This window comes from Octopus bimaculoides, chromosome 18 (assembly GCF_046866305.1).
Source record: "Octopus bimaculoides isolate indiv1 chromosome 18, ASM4686630v1, whole genome shotgun sequence".
Lineage (NCBI taxonomy): Eukaryota > Metazoa > Mollusca > Cephalopoda > Octopoda > Octopodidae > Octopus > Octopus bimaculoides.
Window position 1 is genome coordinate 4,342,875 of NC_142945.1, and position 8,090 is coordinate 4,350,964.

The following is an 8,090-nucleotide window of genomic DNA, read 5'->3' on the forward strand; positions in this document are numbered from 1 at the left end:
CCATTATGCACCGTTGCCTCTATTCCACGCGTACATCAACGCTTCCTTTAAAATGAAACCATATCTCAGTTATATTTTAACCAAATTTTTTCAGCCAAGTAGAAAAACAAAAAAAAAAACAAAACAAAAAAAGGACCGAATTTATTTCTCAACCTAATATATCTATAACTTTCCACTATCCAAATAAATCGGCGAACAAACAGAATCGTTAGCATGCCAGACAATAATGCTAAACAGCATTTCGTCCATCTTTACGTTCTGAGTTCAAATTCTGCCGGGGTTGACTCTGCTTTTCATTCTTTCGGGGTCGATAAAATAAGTACCAGTTATGCACTGGTGTCGATATATTCGACTTAGTCCCCTTTGCCGAAATTGTTGGGTTTGTGTCAAAATTTAAAACCGATAAATTTATAATAATTCTTCATTCTTTAAGCAAAGCAGCGAGTCGGCAGAACCGTTAGCATTCCGGACAAAATGCTTAGTTGCGTTGCATCCGGATTTATGATCTTAGTTCAAATGCAATTGAGGTCGACTTTTCCTTTCAGGTTCGATAAAATAAAGTACCAATCAAGAACTAAGAGCGATTAATCGATTTCCGTTTCTTCCTAAAATTCAGACTTCATTCTAATAGGAATTTATATCCATATTGTTGGAACTGGTTATTTTAGGCATTGTTTTCAATCGTGTTTGTTTGCTTCGAGAACAGAGCGCATCGTTCGGTCAGGGAACTGAAACCGTTACCCAGGTCGCTACAGCCTAGCCACCAGGCCATCTGCATTCGCTGGTATTTATAATATAAAGATTTAATATAATTGTTTGTCTTTTCTGTTTGGAATTAAGATTTGTCATTGTAACACGATGAAATATTTGAAATATTTTTAACAATTTATATTTCATTTTTATGGAGAGTTATATCTGTCTCACTGCAATTCCACGACGAATCGGTCTTTGGCAAAGTTCAGACCAACGATTCATTAACCAAATTTTATTTGTTCACAAATAATTATTGCGTTCGAGGAATAGAATGGAATGTTAGAATTTAACAGTCTTTCATTCATTTTGGTTTATCTATTTATCACTCCCATTCTCTCTCCCTCCATCTCTCTCTCTCTCTCTCTCTCTCTCTCTCTCTCTCTCTCTCTCTCTCTCTCTCTCTCTCTCTCTCTCTCATAAAATTTGGAATACGATTTTCATGAATCTTCCCATCAGATATATTTGTACTATTTCGTTTGTATTTAGTTTTTTACACATATGTGTATATGCGCGCGCGCGCGTATATTGTATATCGCAAAAATGTATACACACACTGAATGTGTGTATAAAATCAGTGTAGTTACTCGGTGTTATTTCCGGTATTTATTCATTTATATAAATGTGTATGTATTTTGGGGGATAGAAGATCTTTGTGTCTGTGTTTGTCTTCCACCTTTGCGCTTCCAATTCTTTCTTGATTGCAAGATTCTTTTCCCTTTTGATAAAATACAAACAGGGAAACTCAACTCAGATTATGAGTACGTATACACACACACACACACACACACACACACACACACACACACATGTACGTGGCTGTGTGGTAAGTAGTTTGCTTACCAACCACATGGTTCCGGGTTTAGTCCCACTGCTTGGCACCTTGGGCAAGTGTCTTCTACTATAGCCTCGATCCAACCAAAGCCTTGTTAGTGGATTTGGTTGACGGAAACTGAAAGAAGCCCACCATATATATATATATGTGTGTGTGTGTATGTGTGTGTGTGTGTGTGTGTGTGTGTGTGTGTGTGTGTCTGTGTTTGTCCCCCCAACATCGCTTGACAATCGATGCTGGTGTGCTTACGTCTCCGTAATCTAGCGGTTCGGCAAAAGAGACTAATAGAATAAGTACTAGGCTTACAAAGAATAAGTCATGGGGTCGATTTGCTCGACTAAAGGCGGTACTCCAGCATGGCCACAGTCAAATGACTGAAATAAGTAAAAGTGTAAAAGAGTATAAGTCTGTCATGTTATAGGTGTAAAACCAACTGACCTATTTCCAGCAACTACGAAAAATATATATGTAGATTTTTTTTCATTATATTATCCAGAAACAATGAGATCTTGAAAACCTAAAAACACGCAAATACCCGCACGAACAGGTCTAAATAGATAAACAAACAAACAAGAGTATTAGCAGTGTTTGAGAAAGTACAGAGTCACGAAAGAAGGCAGTCATGGTTATGTGATTCTGTATTTCGGTCATTGGAGCCTCATTTTGACGATATACTTCACAAACATGTAGAACTGGGTTGGTGGTTAGAGTGTCGGACTCGTGATGGTAAGATTGTGGTTTCGGTTCCTCGACCGGACGAAACGTGTTGTGTTCTTGAGCAAAACACTTCATTTTCACGTTGCTCCAGTTCCACTCAGGTAGCCAAAAAAAAAAAAAAAGATGCGTGATCCTGCGACGGACCGGCGTCCCGTCCAGCTGGTTGGGGCAATTCATACGCCATAGAAACCGGGAAACCGGCCCTTATGCGTCGGTATAACTCGAGAAGAAAACTTTACCTTTTTTTCATCCCAACTACCACCATAGCAGAAATCCTCCTCCTCCTTATCATCATCACCATCATCGTCATCAACAACAACAATTATAAAGGCTACAAAAGCATACAGTAGTAATATTTCCCCCCGTTTTTCTTTCCTTTCTCTCTTTCCAGACCGAACGCTCACCTGACATCATGCTGAAACAGATTTTCCTCGTCCTTATGCTCACCTGCTCCATTTTAGCCTTCAACGAAATCTGTAAGTAAATTGCATTTCATTCTGTTCAATCATTTCATCTTTTATTTGCTTCATTCATTCGACGGCGCCCATGCTGGGGCACCGCGTTGGAGAATTTTTTATTTTTTTAGTCGAATGAATCGATCCCCAGTACGTTCTTTTTTTTTTAAACCTGGAACTTATTCTATCGGTCTCTTTTTCCGAAATGCTAAGTCACGGGGACGTAAACTCACCAGCACCGGTTGTCGAGTGCTAGTGTGGGACAAACAGACCGACAGACACACACATATACATACATACATGTATGTGTGTGTATATATATATATATATATATATATATATATACATATATATATATATATACATATATATATATATATATATATATATATATATATATATATATACATATATATATATATATATATATACATATATATATATATATATATACATATATATATATAAGTATATATATATATATATATATATATATATATATATATATATATATATACATATATATATATAAGTATATATATATATATATATATATATATATATATATATACATATATATATATATATATATATATATACATATATATATATATATATATATATATATATATATATATATATATATATATATATATATATATATATATATATACACATATATATATATATAAGTATATATATATATATATATATATATAACTTTCCATCTTTCCGACGAAGGGCTACGCCCGAAACGTCATACACTCTCTCTTTCCTTTCCTGAGTGTCCAATAATACTATCCATATCACGTCCTCACTTTGTTGTTTTTTTGTTTTTTTGAACTATATATACATATATATATATAAGTATATATATATATAGAGTTATTAATATTTCTAAGTCTCTCTCTCTCTCTATATATATATATATACATATATATATATAAGTATATATATATATATATATATATATATATATATATATATATATATATATACATATATATATATAAGTATATATATATATATATATATATATATATATATATATATATTTCAGTAACAATGTCGTTAGGTGTGACGTGAAATAGATGAAACTCCACGGGATTGTTCAGTGTAGAGAGGCTATGACTTCAGGCTTTGTTTCAATTCATCAGATGTCAGCGGCCACCAACACATCACAGAAGATTGAGCCGGCAGTTTAAAATCACGGGGGGGGGGGGGGGTCGGTCAAATAAAGTAATCAATCCAGAAGATTCTTTCAAAGAGATGCGATTAACAAAAAAGAAAATAAATAGATTCGACTCGTATCTCACTAAAGAGTTAATAGAAATTGTTGAAAAAATAACGTGCTCCGGAGAAGGGGGTTTCTCTCTTTGCTCTCCTGTTAGCTAAGCCACTGCTAAAGGGTTAATATTGTCTTTTTCTTTTCGTTGCAGTTGACGATTGTCCTCCTGGTGTGGCTGTAGTTTTGTGTGCAAGAAATCCTTGCGAAAATATCTCCAGCAAGAGATGTCGGTGAGTACAGCATTGTTGCTATTTTTGTTTTGCCTCGGACCAGACGTGGTTCACTTGATCCAAAATCAAAAGCGTTCCAACCATGATTGTCCAGTCATTTACCCGAGTGCATCAATTTATACAGTTCTTATGCCATAGGGGCCTGTTTTATTTTTCGAAGGAGTAGATTCCTATTGTATTTTTTATCTTTATCTTTTACTTGTTTCAGTCATTAGACTACGGCCATGATGGGGCACCGCGTTGTAGCATTTTTAGTCGAATGAATCAACCCAGTCGTTATTATTTTTCAAAGCCTGGTACTTATTCTATCGATCTCTTTCGTCGAACAGTAAAGTTACACCAACACCGGTTGTTAAGCGATGGGGGACAAACACAAGCACAAACACGCACACATATGTATACGACGGGCTTCTAGCAAATACACTCACAAAGCTTTGGTCGGCCCGAGGCTTTAATAGAAGACACTTGCCCAAGGTGTCATGCGGTGGGACTGAACCCGGATCCATGTGGTTGGGAAGAAAACTTCTTAATGACACTGCCACTCCGTTATTCCTTTGCATGTCTCTTCGCGAATTCCAAATAACATCAAGGTCACGGGAAGACGATATAATTATCAACAGCTAACATTTAATTAAAGCAATTAAGAAACTCATCAACCTGGAAATTGCGTATTTCATTCACTTAAGACTCACAAATTTATGGTCGTGCAAATTTCGAAAAGGACCGGACGAAAGAACGAAAAACGAAACTTGGTTTTCAGAAACCGCAAAAAGAAACAAAATCTTTTCTAGCCTTTATCAGGCCAGACCGACGAAACAAGTAAAAAAAAAAAATGTATGTGTGTGTGTGTGTGTATGTATGTATGTCATTATTCAGTTTATTTCAAGATTTCTTGCCAATAGAGAGAGAACCGGTTTCTAACCCAGATCCAAGGCTTTTTCATTGGAATTTCAACATTAACAACAGGGCATTTTTTTTGCGTATGTATGTATGTATGTATGTATGTATGTATGTATGTATATGTGTGTGCGTGTGTGTTGTGTGTCTCTTAAGTCAGGCCACGACGTGGCATCAACGCCATCATATCCCCTATAACCAGCCTTTTTTTTATTAACTTCCATTTCAGCACCAACATGTGCGGTGGCTGCTTCGCCGAATGTTTTGATGACAAAAATCAAACAATAACATGCGAACAAAGTGAGTGCCATCCTTTTTTTTTCTTTGTTGTTGTATTTGCAGTTGTTGTTCTTGTTGTTGTAATTATTGTTACTGTTGCTGTTGTTGTTGTGGTTATTGTTGTTTGTTGTTATTCTTGTTCTTGTTGTTATAACTGCCGTTGTTCTTGTTGTTATTGAGGTTGTTGTTGCAGCTGCTGCTGTTTTTCTTTTTAGCCCTAGGCAAGACATGACTAAGCAGACCTATTATCAAAGTCATTTTACTCGTTACCAGTGCTTACCCCTACCCTACCCTACCCTACCATATCTTAAATGCATACCGGGTACTAATGCTGGCAATTAAAATGTCAGCTAAAATATACACGTACGACTAATTAAGACGTTCTATTGAAGATGACACACAGTTTACATTTAAAACTATGTATACGAATATACAGTATTCAACTTTCAATTTTTATGAAATTGTCTCCATGGTTAGGAAAATGTGAAAAACACATCAAATTGCTGGAATATCTTTTATTGAAACTGACAGCATCAATATGAGGGATGGGCATGGCAATGACAAAGTATTTCAAGCAGTTCATCTGGGTGAGCTGGTCATTCGCACGCTGACCCCCATTCGACCACTTGGCTAACATCGACCTCTCCTGTAATTCCTCGCCGACCCTCATAGGCGACCTTTGACCTAAAGCGAGACTTTTTCTCAGCGGCAAACAGCAGTTTAAACTGGTCCAAATGATATAAATGAAGTGATATTATTTTCTATCAGAAGCCGAAACTTTCTTTGCGGTCAAGAGACGCCGGAAATGTTTCATTTCTTTGACCGGAACTTATTTGAGAAAACCGTTGTATCTCACTGTCTGTTAAAATCTTTCATAAGCACCTCGCAATGACAGCATTTTTTGTGCCTAAAAATGAGGGCCTGGGCGTAAATTGAAGGTAGTAATGATTTTGATGTTTTTTAAAGCCTGTTTAAAAACCTGTATCGGACCGTACTATTTGTATTCCACTAATCATGTTTTTCCCCTTTCTTTTCTCTCCTCTGTAGATAACTCGACGGGGAAGGCAACACAATAAGAGAACAGCAACGAAACAATCATTTCAGAGATCGCCGATATAAAGAAAGAAAAAGAAATAAATAAATACACCCAACGGTGAAACCCACACAATGGAAATAACCGTTGAATGGAAGAAACGCCGAAGAACATCAGAAAAATGTTTTAGAAATAATACATTTCTAAATCTCTCAGAGAGATTTACGCAGTAGTGATACAATGAAGTAGTTGTATGCTGTCAATTTAATGTGACAGTCCTCTGAAAAGAATAATACTACTGTTGGTGAGACCTAGGACTAACCCACAGTAGTATTATTCCCTTCAGGGGACTGTCACATTAAGTTGACAGCATACAACTACTTCAGAAAAATGTTTATTTGTTTATATTTAAGATATTCTAAATGCTTATTATAATAAAAAAAAAATCTGTTTCTTTGTCAACAAAGAACTGTCTTAGCATGTTTAATGTATTTTCATTGATTTTATTTCTTATGAATAATAAATAATATTATGCAGGTACACCAGATAATTCGGCACCTCTTTTAATGCAGACATAATTATGCGAAGACGCTTATATTTCTTGCAAACATTATAAGTATATTCTGCTTTTGTTTTCGCTACCAAGCTTTCACGACACAAATTAGTTTATATACTAGAAACACATCGTGAAGGCCGAAGCACAACATCTGCACCTAACTGTAATTATATAAAGATGCGAACGTTTAAAACTAATTGTAACCCCTCGTACAAAACACCGAAGGGCGATTTCTCTGCGAAGCGTACAAATACATTTAGATTCCCAATTATGTGGTATATATATATAATCGTGTGTGTGTGAGAGAAAGAGAGAAAGAGAGAGAGAGAGAGAGAGAGAGAGAGAGATGTTCCCAGAGCCGTTCACCCGATGACGTGCAAATACATAGCTATTGCTGGATAATATTTATATAATATGTATAATATGAGAAACACTCGGCAACTAACACCTGATGCTAGTGCACAGAAACAATTGTTGTGATTTGGATCAAAGTCTGTTCATGTATTATATATATATATATATATATATATATATATATATATATATATATATGTATATATATGAACTTTGGAAGCGTGTTTGGTGTCTTATAGACAAGAAAGTAATATTCGAACGTAGTATAGCGGTGAAAACAACAGAACGATTGGGTATTTTACCCTTATAAGACGGGAAAAGTTTCCAGCAGTCAGCTACAGGAATTGAACCTGCCCCCTCTGACGAGTAAAGTGTTCAGCCGGTATCTGAGAGGTACAGGGTTGAATTCCATAGCTGTCTGCCAGCAAATGTTTCCGTCTTATAATGGTAAAATATTCACTCTTTCTGCTCTTTTCACAGCTATACAGGGAAGCAATATTCAGAACACGGTATAGCTGTGGAAGCAGCAGAAAGATTGAATATTTTACCCTTATAAGACGGAAACATTTGCTGGCAGACAGCTATGTAATTCAACCCTGTACCCCGCAGATACCGGCTGAATGCTTTACTCGTCAGCGGGGGCGGGTTCGAGCTTCGTAGATGACTGCTGGAAACTTTTGCCCGTCTTATGTCCAA

General features: G+C 36.0%; 2 long non-coding RNA genes across 3 annotated transcripts in view; one reads left to right on the top strand and one right to left on the bottom strand.

Annotated features, from left to right (window-relative positions):
- The window catches only part of LOC149131972 (uncharacterized), a 2,393-nt gene extending 2,260 nt beyond the window's left edge, over positions 1 to 133 (bottom strand). The window contains exon 1 of the long non-coding RNA XR_016244929.1: positions 1 to 133. This exon is cut by the window's left edge and continues 1,429 nt beyond it. This is a non-coding gene — a long non-coding RNA (uncharacterized LOC149131972).
- The window catches only part of LOC106881516 (uncharacterized), a 9,535-nt gene extending 2,511 nt beyond the window's left edge, over positions 1 to 7,024 (top strand). For both annotated transcript variants that reach the window (XR_016244927.1, XR_016244928.1), the window contains exons 2-5: positions 2,694 to 2,778; positions 4,197 to 4,275; positions 5,402 to 5,472; positions 6,499 to 7,024. This is a non-coding gene — a long non-coding RNA (uncharacterized LOC106881516). The remainder of the gene's footprint in view (positions 1 to 2,693; positions 2,779 to 4,196; positions 4,276 to 5,401; positions 5,473 to 6,498) is intronic.
- Positions 7,025 to 8,090: the final 1,066 nt, after the last annotated feature.